The sequence below is a fragment of the Hemitrygon akajei genome, unplaced genomic scaffold (genome assembly GCF_048418815.1).
Source record: "Hemitrygon akajei unplaced genomic scaffold, sHemAka1.3 Scf000049, whole genome shotgun sequence".
NCBI lineage: Eukaryota > Metazoa > Chordata > Chondrichthyes > Myliobatiformes > Dasyatidae > Hemitrygon > Hemitrygon akajei.
This window is the reverse complement of record NW_027331935.1, coordinates 2,026,669-2,040,326: the sequence shown is the minus strand read 5'-3', so window position 1 is coordinate 2,040,326 and position 13,658 is coordinate 2,026,669. Positions and strand designations below refer to the sequence as shown.

At 48.0% G+C, this 13,658-nt stretch overlaps 1 non-coding gene across 1 annotated transcript; it reads left to right on the top strand.

Annotated features, from left to right (window-relative positions):
* Window positions 1-11,781: 11,781 nt before the first annotated feature.
* Window positions 11,782-11,895, top strand: trnal-caa (transfer RNA leucine (anticodon CAA)). The gene is made up of 2 exons: window positions 11,782-11,819; window positions 11,861-11,895. It is a non-coding gene; the product is annotated as a tRNA-Leu (tRNA).
* The last annotated feature ends 1,763 nt before the right edge of the window (window positions 11,896-13,658 follow it).

The following is a 13,658-nucleotide window of genomic DNA, read 5'->3' as shown; positions in this document are numbered from 1 at the left end:
ATCTTGCCCGACGGACCTGTTGTAATTCTTTGAGGAGGTGACAAGTAGGATAGATAAAGGGGATGCTGTGGATGTTGTATATTTGGACTTTCAGAGGGCCTTTAACAAGGTGCCACATATGAGGCTGCTCACCAAGTTAAGAACCCATGGTAGTACAGAGTTTCTAAGGTGGTTAGAGCCTTGGCCGAATGGTAGGAGACTGCGAGTGGGAATAAAAGTGTCCTTTTTATGGTCGCTGCCAGTGACTGGTGGTGTTCCGCAGGGGTCGGTGTTGGGAGCATTTCTTTTCCTGCTGTATATTAAAAATTTAGATGGTAGAATCGATGGGTTTGTCGCCAAGGTTGCAGATGATACGGATGCATGGTTATGCATTTTGGTAGTAGAAATAAATGTTCGTACTATTTGCAGATGGGCATGGGACTCCTTGCAGAACACCCAGAAGTTTATCTTGCATGTTCAGTCGGTGGTGAGGAAGGCAAATACGATGTTTGCATTTATTTCAAGAGGTCTAGAATACAAGAACGAGGATGTGATGCTGAGGCTTAACAAGGCCCGGGTGAGGCATCACCTTGAGTATTGTGAACAGTTTCAGTCCCTCAGCTTAGAAAGGATGTGCTGGTATTTAAAAGGGTCGAGAGGAGGGACGATTCCAGGAAAGAAAGGGATATCACATGAGGAAGGTGTGATGACTCTGGGTCAGCACTCGCTGGAATTCAGAAGTATAAGTGTGGGGGGGGGGGGTCTCATTGAATCCTTTTGAATGTTGAAAGGCCTAGACAGAGTAGATGTGGAAAGAACGTGAGAGCGTCCAGGACAAGAAGACGCAGCTTCAGGATGGAGAGCCACAGGGATCACAGGTGCTTTGTCGTTTGCTGTTTGTCATCTATAATGATTTATAGGATAATCTGGTTCACTGATGAGCACATTTACGGATAGCACCAGGTTTGGGGCTGTGGTGGACAATGAGGACGGTATCGTGGCTTGCAGAAGGATCTGCACCAATTGTAAAGATCGGCTGAAAATGGCCCGATGGAATTTAATGCAGAAAAGAGCAAGGTTTTGCACTTCTGTCGGACCAACCACGGTCATACGGCGGCGAAGTCTGATCTGAAGAATTATGTGCAGCTTCGTTCACCAATCTGCAGGAAAGGTGTAAACAAGGTTGGAGGAGGACAGAAAAAAAAAAAACAGGATGTTGCCGGGTCGGGGGGGACCTCAGTTATAAGGGAAGTTTGAGCAGGGTAAGAATGGATTCCTCAGAAAGTGGAAGACTGAGAGGTGATTTGATAGAGGTGCACACAATTACAAGGGGTGTAGATGGAGTTGGTGCAAGCAGGCTTTTTTTCTACTTAGGTTGCATACGGCTACAATCGGGGTGAAATGTGAGAAGTTTATGGGGAAGGTGAGAGGAAACACAGAAACTTATATAACCTACAACACAATACAGGCCTTTCGGCCCAGAATGCTGTGCCGAACATGTACTTACTCTAGAAATTACCTAGGGTTGCATTTAAGTAATTCGTCTTCACTCAGAGGGTCGTGACAGCATCGTGAAACAAGGGGTGCGGGCGAGCTTGAGTTCAAAGTTCAGTCGAAATTTGCATGGATACATGGATAGCAGGGATATGGAGGGTTATGAGCCCGGTTTAGGTAGGTGGGTGTAGGCATTTTAACTGGCTTCGGTATTGCCTCGATGGGCTGAAGGGCCTGTTTCTGTGCTGTCGTTTTATATGACTCTCTGTTCCGGGACACGTAATTTCACCCTTTCTTCTGGGAACAAACCAAATCCGTTCGCCGATGTACGATTCAGGGATGTTTATGACTATTCATTTATTGACACCAGCACCAACCGATTATTGTATTTCCATCCTGGCAAATTCTTTCAAGAAACACCTTCGCCCTCGGTTAACACTGCGCCAGAAAGATTTGAGAAATTTATCTTTCTTAAAAGACGCCAGTTCTAAAAGGGAGTGATAGGTTGTTTGGAAATGGGCGCTATTGAGGGAGTGACGCACGAACTTGCGATGGCCGTCCTCACTGTTATTGGAATGGCCGTCGGGGAGGGAGAGTCGGAGAAACTGACAACCTTCACCGCAGTTAACCCGGCTGACTGGAAGGGAATGACGCATTGATTGAAAATTATAACAAGTCCGGGTGTTATACCATTCATAATGGTAGCCAGGAAAAGAATGATCCCCTATTTTTAAAATGTTCACGGCAGTGCAGACCAAAGCTCAGCACTTCGGCAAACTGCAGAAAGAGAACGGAGAGAGTGAGTGGAGAAGACAGAGAGTGCAGTGAATAAAGAAGTTGGGGGAAAGAGAGCTAAAGGGATCGGAGTTAAAGAGAGAGAGGAGAGAGATTTGGATAGTAAGAGAGGAAACAGGAAAATAGGTAGTGAGATTGATGAGTGGAAGTGGGAGAGGGTGGAGGGAAGGAGGAAAAGAGTGAGTGAGAGGGAAAGCGTTGAAGGGGATGAGGTCAGTGAAAGTGGGAGAGAGTTGTTATAGGTGGTGGCAGAGAGGAAGAGAGATAGGAGGAGAGAGAGTGAGGCAGATGGAGATGGTGGCATGGAGAAGGGGAAAGATTGAGAGGGATAGAGTCAGAAAGGAATGACAGAAAAACAGAGAGAAAGTCTGAATATGATGGAGAGTGAGAAACACCCGTATTAGCGACAGAAATATGTGACAGAAAGCGAGAGAGGGAGTAGATGAAATAGAAAGGGAGAGGGAGGGAGGGAGAGAAAGCGGGGGAGAGAGAGAGCAAGAGATTGCAAAACAGTTAGCTTGAAGGAAAGAGTTTGCAACGTGGGATACGGGGATCTGTCCTGTGCGTAGGAAGCCCCCGTTGTGGCGTAGGGAACAGTGCAGAGGTACATAAAATTCTGAGGGGTATAGATAGGGTTAATGCATGCAGGCTTTTTCCGGTTAGGTTGGGTATGACTGGAACTAGAGGTCATGGGTTAAGTGTGAAGCGAAAGGTGAACTATTTAAGGTGAACATCAGGGGAAACTTCTTCGCTCAGAGGGCAGTGAGAGTGGGAACTAATGGAAGTTGGACGTGGGTTTGATTTCCAATAACGAGACATAGGTTCACAGTCATAGAGATGTACAACACAGAAACAGTTCTTCGGCCCATCTATTCTGTGAAAAGAACTGCCTATTCTCATCGACCTGCCCTCGGACCACAGCCGTCCATGCCCCTCCCATCCATGTGTCTATCCAACCTTCTCTGAAACGTTGAAAACGAGCTCACATGCACCAATGCGGGAGCAGCTCGTCCCACATTCTCACCATGCAGTGTGTGAAAACGTTTCCCCTCATTTCCCTCAGAATATAGATATAGATTCTATCGCTCTCCCCTGCTGCAGGAAGGGTTAAATACAATATTAAAGCGGCTTTCCACACACCCGAATGAGAGTGATTTGCGGAACCGGCTCGATTTGATTTCAGCCCAAAGGCGGTTCCCTGTTCTCAGGAATGTGACCGGACAAGCAGCTTCTCGCACACAGACCCTGGACTACGAGTTTCACAGAACAACAGCTCGTACCTTCCCAATCAATCAATGATCTGGCCTCTTCTCCTTCCATTCCAGTCCTGCTGAAGGGTCTTGAATCGAAACGGCAAATCTTTCTTCCCATCCATAGATGCTGCCTGGCCTGCAGCGTTTCTCCAGCATTGTGTGTGTTGCCCTGGTTACGAAAGATCGGCGAGAGGGCGCGGGCGGGGGCCGTGGGCGGAGCTAGCTGAGAGAAACTACTTCAAAACACTCACTCGCTTAGAATATTCCTGGGGAATTAAGATGAGAATAATTCATTTTCTGATATGTATTTTGTATCTTTATTTGCAAACAACCCGTCGAGAATGTTCCGACGTTTCTTCATAGCTCAGTGATATTTGCACCTCAGCCCCAAACACCCGCCTTCTCCCCGTATCCCTTCATGCCCTGACCAATCAAGAATCTATAAACCCCTGCCTTAAAAATACATACAGACTTGAACTGCACAGTTACCACTCACTGGCTAAAGAAACTCCTCCGCATCTTCGTACTGAAAGGACGTCTCTCTATTCTGAGACTGTGTCCTCTGGTCTTAGACTCTCCCACCATAGAAAACATCAGCTCCATATCCACTCTATCTGTATCCTCTGGTCTTAGACTCTCCCACCATAGGAAACATGCTCCCCCATCCACTCTATCTGTGTCCTCTGGTCTTAGACTCTCCCACCATAGGAAACATGCTCCCCCATCCACTCTATTTCACCATTCGATAGGTTTCGATTAGGTCACCCCTTATTCTTCTGAATTCTGCTGAATACATGCCCAGGGCCACAAAACGCGCTTCATATAACAAGCCTTTCAATCCTAGAATAATTTTCGTGAAACTCCTTTGAACCCTCTCCAGTTTCAGCGCATCCTTTCAACGATCAGGGACAAGAATTGCTGACAACGCTCCAAGTGAGAATTTCGTGAGAAGATGGCAGCGCGACGGCAGGGCCCAGCGGCTACTCCAGCAATGAATATCTGTTATCTGTAAGTAGGGGCCGTGCACAATCCTGATTTGATGGAGACGGACGTAAGAAGCACGGAGGAACATCTGGTGAAATTTCTGACATGCCTGTTTCGCTTCCGCTGCTCCTGTGCGATCGATAAATCTCCGGAGTAGGAGGCCCCGAATCCTCGTCCTTGAGAATAACATGACCCGATCCGAGACACCCCTGATCTGGGCACCGGGGAGGCAACATACCACGTGGATCTCACTATCGCTCCAACAGAACATCGTCCCTCCGAATAAGGAATCTCCTATCAACACCGCAATTATCTTCATCTCTCTGCGCTTCTGAGCCGCAGAACCAGACTCAGTGCCAGAGAGCCGGTCACTATGGCTCCTCCCGGGTAGGTCGTCGCCCTCAATAGTATCAAAAGTTGTGTATTATTAATAAGAGGGACGGCCACAGTGGCTGAGCAATTCCCCTCCTTCTCCTGACAGCCACCCAGTTGCCTGTGTCCTGCAACCTAGGGGTCACTACCTCATTTTAGCTCCAGTCTATCACCCACTCATTATCCCGTGTGAGTCGAAGGTCATCGAGCTGCAGCTCCGGTTTCTTAATACCTTCTCTCAGGAGGCGCTACTCTGTGCACCTGATACAGATGTGTTTATCTGGGGAACTGGAGTTCTCCCAGACTTCCCACATCCCACACACAGTACAGAACCCTTCCCAGGAGCCATTCGCTCTAATCTGCACCGCCATAACAAATGAGGAATGAACCACTGAGGGCACAGAGAGAGTAACCTATAAGACAATGTGCCTCTCCCAAACCTGATCTCGCCTAAATCTGATGAGCCAAAGCCATTCTAAACAGTGGCACACGCAAAAAGAGCAGTCTCTCCGCTTACACTTGAATTATTCTTATTGGCCCTCGGGTTCAAATCAGATTACTCCCTGAAGTAGCCGTTTTGAGGGGCTCGCTGACTTACGAATGCACATTTCTCTGTTCACAAGAGCATCGGTGACAACTGATTTGGAGGAAACCAATCGCATGAGTGCTTGCGAAGGCACATGTAAGCTTTTAGTTTGCCATGCATAACATTAATATTGCACTAATTGTGTATTTGTATCCCGTTTTCAGTGTGAATTCTGGACCCCAGCAGTGACTGGGAAATCGAACGGTTGCTGGGCAACACGGTCTGGAAGAGGAGACGCGTTTCTCGCTCCTATTCACTCATCCTGCAGACTCCCCATCGCTCTTTGCGCTACTACACTGCCCCGCCTACTGCACACGTGCCCTCTCACGGAGCTTCCGCAGCATCGCGGTCCGTGGGGCAAGCGGTACTCCTGTCATCTCCCAGACAACGAGAACCTCTCGTCAAATGACTTGCGCGATATTTTGCTTCCATTGGCATCAGATAATGTCAATCTAGGCTACCAACCAATAGGAATACGAGATTCGTCAAGAAGGCGTTCCACCCACAGACACCTCCCCCCACCGAACGCTCACTCCCTGATAAACTCGATTAAACCTCAGGGGTAAATGGTCCCCACTTTAATTGATTTCAATTTATCTCCGATGGTTTTGTCGATTTTTTTTTATTAGCCCCACTCAATAAAATATAAGCGATGTGAATAGTGAATATGCATTTCTTTCATGTGCACTTCCAGGTCCCAACGCAGAGATCCTGAAGATGCTGGAGATCCGGAGTGACACGCAAAATGCTGGATAAGCGCCTCAGGAGAGTGACCATCTCCGGAGAGGGGTAAAGTGTCGACGTTTCCAGCAGAAACACTTCATCAGCACTGGAAAAGAAGGAGGAATGAGGCAGAAAGAGAAGCTGAGGGGTGATGAAGGAGTATAAACAGGAAAGTGATTTGTCAAGCCAGGTGAGTGGAGGAATTTCTGTGGTGTGGGAGTGAGGGTGAAGTGAGAAGCTAGGAGGTGATGGGGAAAAGGAGAACTGATAAGAAGAAGGATTCTGATAGGTGAGGATTGGAGAGTGGACCATAGGAGAAAGAGAAGGAAGAGGGTCTTCGGCTAGGCAAAAGGGGGAACGGAAAAAGGAGAGTAGTAGTAGAGAGCAGAAATTACTAGAGTTTCGAGAAGTCGATGCAAATGTTGTCAGGATCTGAGATATGAGGTGTTGCTTCCCCAACCGGATGTTGGCCTTATTGTGGTAGTACAAATGTCCGTGTACGGATATGTCTAATTGGGAACAAGAAGTGCATTTAAAAAGGTTAGTTACGGAAAAAGTTCCTGTTGTAGATGGAGCAAAACTACTCAACAAACCGACTCCCGAAGCACGTCCGGCCTCACCGGTGATAAAGAGGTTTCACCACATACAGATCTTAGGCACCGTATGTGTTTATGTGTGTGTCTTTCTGTGTGTGTGTGTTGCGAGGGGAGACAGAGACCATTGCACAACACTCTAATTCTCCGTTTGAACCCCATCCTCACCTCCATATTCGGGGTTCCGTTGTTTTAGATGCGACAAATTTACAAAGAATTTACAAAGAATATTAGAAGGCATGGATCGAGTGGTCGTGGACGGCTACATCTAGTTGTCACAATGCCATAAATTACAACGTAAATATAGAAACGACAGACCTGCATATATACACACGATAAGCTTGCTCTGCGGCTTGAGATTCTAAATTGGAGAACGGTGCTTTATTCACAAAAGCCTCATAGCCCACAGTGACTGAACACTGATCCCAGCAATGGAACCCGCCACTGCAGCCCCACAGTGCACTATGTACTGATTGCAAAGCTACGAAATTGCATCTGAATAGCCTCCCCTCCCCCAACTCCAGTCTTCCTTTGTCATCAGCAGACTGGGACATCTCACATCTCGCTGCCTCTGCCAGGCCATTAAACTGTGAACAACTGTGGTCAGGGACTGATCTCTGGGGAACTCCAAACGCTCCCTTCTCCCAGTCTGAAAATGGGCTACTCATCCAGCCACACACTACCGGCAGTTTATCGATCTCCAATGAAAAAGCCTAATCACCTACTCCTGAGGATCAATACCATTGCTGACTCTGAGTTTACCACAGTCAGATGCCATGAGGGACACAATAATCAGAACGTCTCTAGTCGCAGCCGTGTAAATAAAATGTGATCTTAGTGAATGTGTGGTGTATGCTCAGAATGCGAAGGCGATAAACAAACTGAGCCAAGTCACAGACTGATGAAGGGGAGGAATGATCCATTTTGATACAGAGAGGGAAGCAGAGAGTTTGATATTGACCCTGATGCCGGAACTGTAGCCAGTTAGAAGATGAAATCTTGTTCCTCCAAATGGTTTTGAGCTGTGACAGTGCTTTTTTCTGAAGGCACCATGGAGACTAAAATTATCTGAGTTGAAATGTTGTCTTCCGCCCACTGACGTGGTCTGTAAACTTTTAACAGTGTAGAAATGTCAAAAGATGTGTGTGTGGGAATCACAAACACAACAGAACGATATCTCCGCTGTATCTGTCAGTTCACCAGCGTGTGAATGCCATCGATCCTTGAATGTGGAGGCCGAGATGCTGGAGAAGACAGCGCCCACTCGCTACGAGGAGAGCCCGATCACGTGTTCATGTCCGTGATCTGATTGGATACATTGCCATGACGATAACAGCAATGTGACGTCATTCACTGTCTCTCATTTTGGAAGGGAATCAGTCGGCCATCGCAGATACACCAGCAGCTTCGCACTGGGAAGCGGCCGTTCACCTGCTCCGTGTGTGCGCGGAGACTCATTCAGTTAACCCACCTTGTGATGCTCCGGTGAGTTCACAATAAATAGAGGCCACATTTCTGTCCGGAGTGAGCAAAGAGTTTTACTCAATCATCCCAGCTGCTGCAGCACCAGCAACTTCACATCAGGGAGGAAGTTGAAATCAGCTCAGTGTTAAATGTTTAACCATCACGGTGACTGAAGGCAGCTGCAGGTTCATGAGGTACTGTTACTGTCAGATTCTGCAGTTCTTGCAGCTGCTCATCGCATCCAGGACTGAACCCTGGTCGCTGAGCATTGGAGGAGTCTGTTCTGCTGATGTTAGCCTTGAACTAGACTGGTGTTTAATACTGTGGATCCGTGAAGGTTCTGTATCAAATTCTGTGTCTCTAACACACTCACAATATACACTAGACAGGACACTCGGTCCATCTGGTCCCTGCCCATGGTTCTGTTCCATATCAGTATTTAAAAATTTATTTCTTGCCGTTTACCTCTCACTCTCTTTGTTGCAATTTGTCGCCACTCGGTGGGAGAAGAGATTTCCTGTGAATTTCGTAGAATCATAGAAATCTGCAGCAAAATACCGTTCATTATACATTGTTCCGACCATGTAACCTACTCTAGTAACTGCCTGCAAGTACCCTACCACATAGTCCTCTATTTTCCTAAGCTCCATATACCTACGATTCTCTTAAAAGACCCTATTGTACCCGTCTCTACCACCGTCCCTGGTAGTGCATTCCACACACCCACCACTCTCTGTGTATAAAAATATACCTCTGACATCTCCCTTGAACTTGGGTCCGATTACTCCGGGGTGGCGGGCGAACCGAGACGTGTGCCCCCATTGCAGAACCTGAGACCTGACTGAAACGGGCACATACAGGCGATCACCGAGTCCATTGCCGGGGTCGAAGTCATCCCGTTGGGCTTCTTTTACTTTCGACTCGATCTCCCAAGTGAGGGTGGCAACCACGCAGGATGGTGGGAGGATACTTCTTGCGCTGGAAGTGTCCTCCTTGGAGACATATTGGAGTCAAACGGCATTATTCGGCCCAACTGTCGAAGTTGAAACGTTCGGCAGTCTGAATATACCCCAGGTTTTTATGAACCACAAACGGCTGTTCTGCCCCCTCCAGCCGGTGTCGCCATTCTTCCCGAGGCTAGTCTGACCGCCAGGAGTTCCCGATTCCCCACGTCGTAATTCCGCTCGGCGTGGGGAGTCGGCGGGAATAGAAGGCGCCGGGGTGAAGCTTTTCGTCCGACCTTGCTCCTTGGGACAGGACCGCTCCTATCCCGGAGTTAGAGGCGTCCACCTCGGCAGTGAATTGACTGGCTGGGTCCGGATGGACCACGATGGGAGCCTCTTCATGTCGGTGAACGCCGTCAGCTTCGGAGTCCCAACAGTAGGGGGTAGTAGGCGAGGTAAAGGGGGCTGCCACTCGACTGTAGTCTCTGATAAATCGGCGGTAGAAGTTAGCAAACCCCAGGAATTGTTGACGTTGTTTGTGGATCGTGGGCCTAGGCCATTCTTCCACTGCCCGGATCTTCTCGGGGTCTGCTCTCACCTGCCCGCTCTCAATGCTTCCCAGGAAGCTGACCGAAGGAACGTGGAACTCACATTTCTCCGTCTTCACAGATAACTTGTTCTCCCACAGTCTCTGGAGGACTTGACGGAGAAGGTGAACGTGTTCTTGAGGGGGGGGGGGGGTGCCAGAAAATATCAGGATATCATCCAGGTAAACGCATACAAACCGATTGATAAAGTCCCTCAGTCCGTCATTAATGAGGGCTTGAAAAACGGCGGAAGCATTGGTGAGGCCAAACGGCCTGACCACATATTCGAAGTGTCCAGAGGTTTATTAATGGCCGTCTTCCACTCGTCTCCCTCCCTCACCCTGACGAGATGGTAGGCGTTACGAAGGTCCAGCTTTGAGAAAATGGTGGCTCCGCGCAGTGGCTCAAATCTGAACTAACGTGGGGTAGAGTGTACTTGTTCTTAACTGTTATACTGTTTAGGCCTCTGTAATCAATACAAGGATGAAACGACCAGCCCTTCTTTTCTACAAAAAAGAAACCCACGCCTGCAGGGGAAGATGAAGGTCTGAAAATGCCCGCCATGAGGGACTCGCTGATGCTCTTCTCCATTGCCTCTCTCTCCGGTCGGGATAGATTAAAAAGGTGAGTGGTAGGTAGCGAAGCCCCGGGGAGAAGTTCGATGTCACAATCATATAGACGCTGAGGAAGCAGGAAAGGGCCCGTTGTTTACTGAATACCGGTCCCAGGCCATGGTATTCTGTGGAGACTCGCGGCAAATCGAAGTGTTCCGGGACAGGTGGGGTCGCTGGGAGATGGGGCTGACCGCAGACAGATGGCGTGTCAGACTGGCTCCATTTGGCTATCCTCCCGGTAGACCAGTCGATGTGGGGATTGTGTTGGGTCAGCTATGGATACCCTAGAACTCCCGGGGCTTGAGGTGAACGAATGAGACTGAATCGTACCTCCTCCCGATGGTTGCCGGATCGCATCAAGGTCAGGGGTGGCGTACTGTGGGTCAGCCGAGCCAGCAGTTTTCCGTCCAGAGCCCGGACCTCCAGGTGGGTACTTAGCGGCTCGCGAGGTATTCCAGCCTGGGCGGCTATATCAGCGTCCAGCAGATTGCACTCGGTACAAGAATCCACCAAAGCGGATAGGGATAGAGACAGTCGCTGGTAATTCACGGTAGCGGGGTTCTGAATCCGTGTCTTGCGAGCTGAAGGGAGTATCGTCCGGCTCACCAGGACCTCCATTTTCGCTGCTGAGCACTCCCTTTTGGTCGCTGAGGGCAGGCATCCTAGAAAATGTCCTGGCTGGCCACAATACAAACAAGCCCCATTTCTCCACCTCCATTTTCGCTGCTGAGCACTCCCTTTTGGTCGCTGAGGGCAGGTATCCTAGAAATGTCCTGGCTGGCCACAGTACAAACAATCCCCATTTCTCCACCTCCATTGACATACAAGCCTGAACAACATTCTGACTGTCATAACTCATCCATGATGGAATGATGAAACAGACACAGGAGACCGAACGGCCTTTCCGCACGATGTCTCATTTCCTTGTGAACCTTGTCACATCTTCGCTTTATCCCAAAATCATGAGATTACTGAGCCTTGTAGTCTACTTACCAACATCCATCTGTAAAGCAGCGTTGCCGGGTATAATTAAAACCTCCTGCGTTCAGTTTCTGTTGACATTGTTGCGATCAACTCCCACCCAGTTTTTAGATTCAGTCCTGTCTATAAACGTTTATTTCTCCGCTTCCCTAAATGTGAAAGCGATGAGACTTCCAAGCGTTCTCATCCATTTCAACAAACGTCCTTCCCAAATTCTTGCCGAGACGCGTCTCACGAGTCTTTGAATTGTAATATTTTACAGCTTCACTCTCCACAGAAACTGCCTAATCTGAGCAAACTGTAACACTCTCGCTTTCATTTCCGATTGACAGGATGATATATGTGTTTGTGTGGATATGACTTTCCTTACAAATCAGGCATTTATTCCGTTCTCAAACACACATCAAAAGTTGTCAGGGTGGCCGAGTGGTCTAAGGCGCCAGACTCAAGGAATGAAAGTCCATCCGACAAACGGGAGTGTTCTGGTCTCCATCTGGGGTCGTGGGTTCGAATCCCACTCCTGACAAAATTTGTCTTTAAGCATTCAATCGAGGCGACGTTATTTCTGCAAACAAACCCTGGGTTTTTGAGGTGGATTAGAAAAACTGTTGGAGGATAAGATTATGTTTTTTGTCACTGTTCATCGTATTGCAACAGATCACCGTACACCGAATTCTGAGTGAGTGATTTATTCAGAAAACAAAATCACGGTGAAGCATCTCGTCCCGAAACGCCGACTGCTTACGCTTTTCCACAGATGCTGTCTGGTCTGCTGAGCTCCTCCTGGCATACTCAGCTATTCAATATAGAAAGGTTTCTGAAGTGAAATCATTGGTTGTCAGATTATTTAATGGATGGGTATGTGAGCGTACATTATCACCTGTTGATCAAAGGTCTGATTGCTGATGGGTAGTAACTGTTTTTGAACGTGGCCGTGCGAGTCCTGAGGCTCCTGTACCATCTACCCGATGACAGCAGCGCAAAAAGAGCATGGCAGGATGGTGACGACCTCTGACGGTGGATGCTGTTTTCCGATTACATCATTTTATGTGGATCTGCTTAATGTTTGGGAGTGCATTTCCCGTGATGGACTGGGCCGAATTCACTAACTTTTTAAAGATTTTCCTTCAAAGGTACGGTATTTCCGTACCACGTCTTGATGCAGACAGACAATATACTCTCTACGACACATCTATAGAAGCTCATCAAGGTTTTTGATGTCATGCTGAATCTCCGCAGTCTCCTAAGAAAGTAGAGGAAAGAGTCATACCAACAATTTAATGTTACTGACATGTCCCGCCTCTGATCCTCCAAGGAGAACTGGCTCAAGGACCTCTGGTTTTCCCTCTGCTGAGGACAACAATCAGTCCTTGGTCTTGCCGACATAGAGTGGTAGGGTGTTGGCATATCTTGTTTAAAACGATCCCCTCTTAGTTGAATTGTATGCCCTAAGAGGGGATCGTTTAAAGACATGTAAACCCTGGAATGGAGATAACTTCTGCGTACTCTACCATTCTCTATGCCTCAAAATCTAAGAAACGTCTATTAGATTCCCCCTCACTTCTGATGCTCCAGAGAAAGAGAACAAGTTTGCCCAAACTTTCGCTATTGCACAAACCGTCTAATTCAGGTAGCATCTTGGTGATGCTCTTCTGCACACTCTCCGAATCCGCGTCATCCTTTCTCTGGAGGATGACCTGAACGGAGTGCAGCACAATTCCAGTGCTGTGATGCTGTACGCGCTGATTCCGCACATGCTCGGCAATCTGAGACCCTGTCATCAAAGCAGTCATTCAGAATATTCCGAAATACAGCTGTTTATCTGGCATGTGGAGACAGTAGTGCAGGTGCTGTCAGGGTGGCCGAGTGGTCGGAGGCGCCAGACTTAAGGCGAGTAAGTCACTTCCTAGTAAACGCGAGTGTTCTGGTCTCCAACGCGTGGGTTCGAACCCCACTCCTGGTAAATACTCTGTTTTTCACGTGCTGTTATTTATAATGCAATCACTGTAATTTTACTGCAGCGATCAAAGCCTAGTCTGTTTGGGAGTATGAGAAAGTCTCAATTAAGATAAAGATTTTGTTTTAGTCACAACAGAGTGCAGAACAACGGGTTACATGGGATTCAGGCTGCAGCGTTTGATGAGAAAGAGGCCTCGTTGAAGAGTGTTTGTGTCACCTTCTTAACCGTGGCTGTTGTTTGGACAGAATGACATTGGGGCCATTCAAACACGTTGTTGGTTTCTATATTGAAACGACATTTTACATAGTCGTTCTTAATCCGCGGAGATC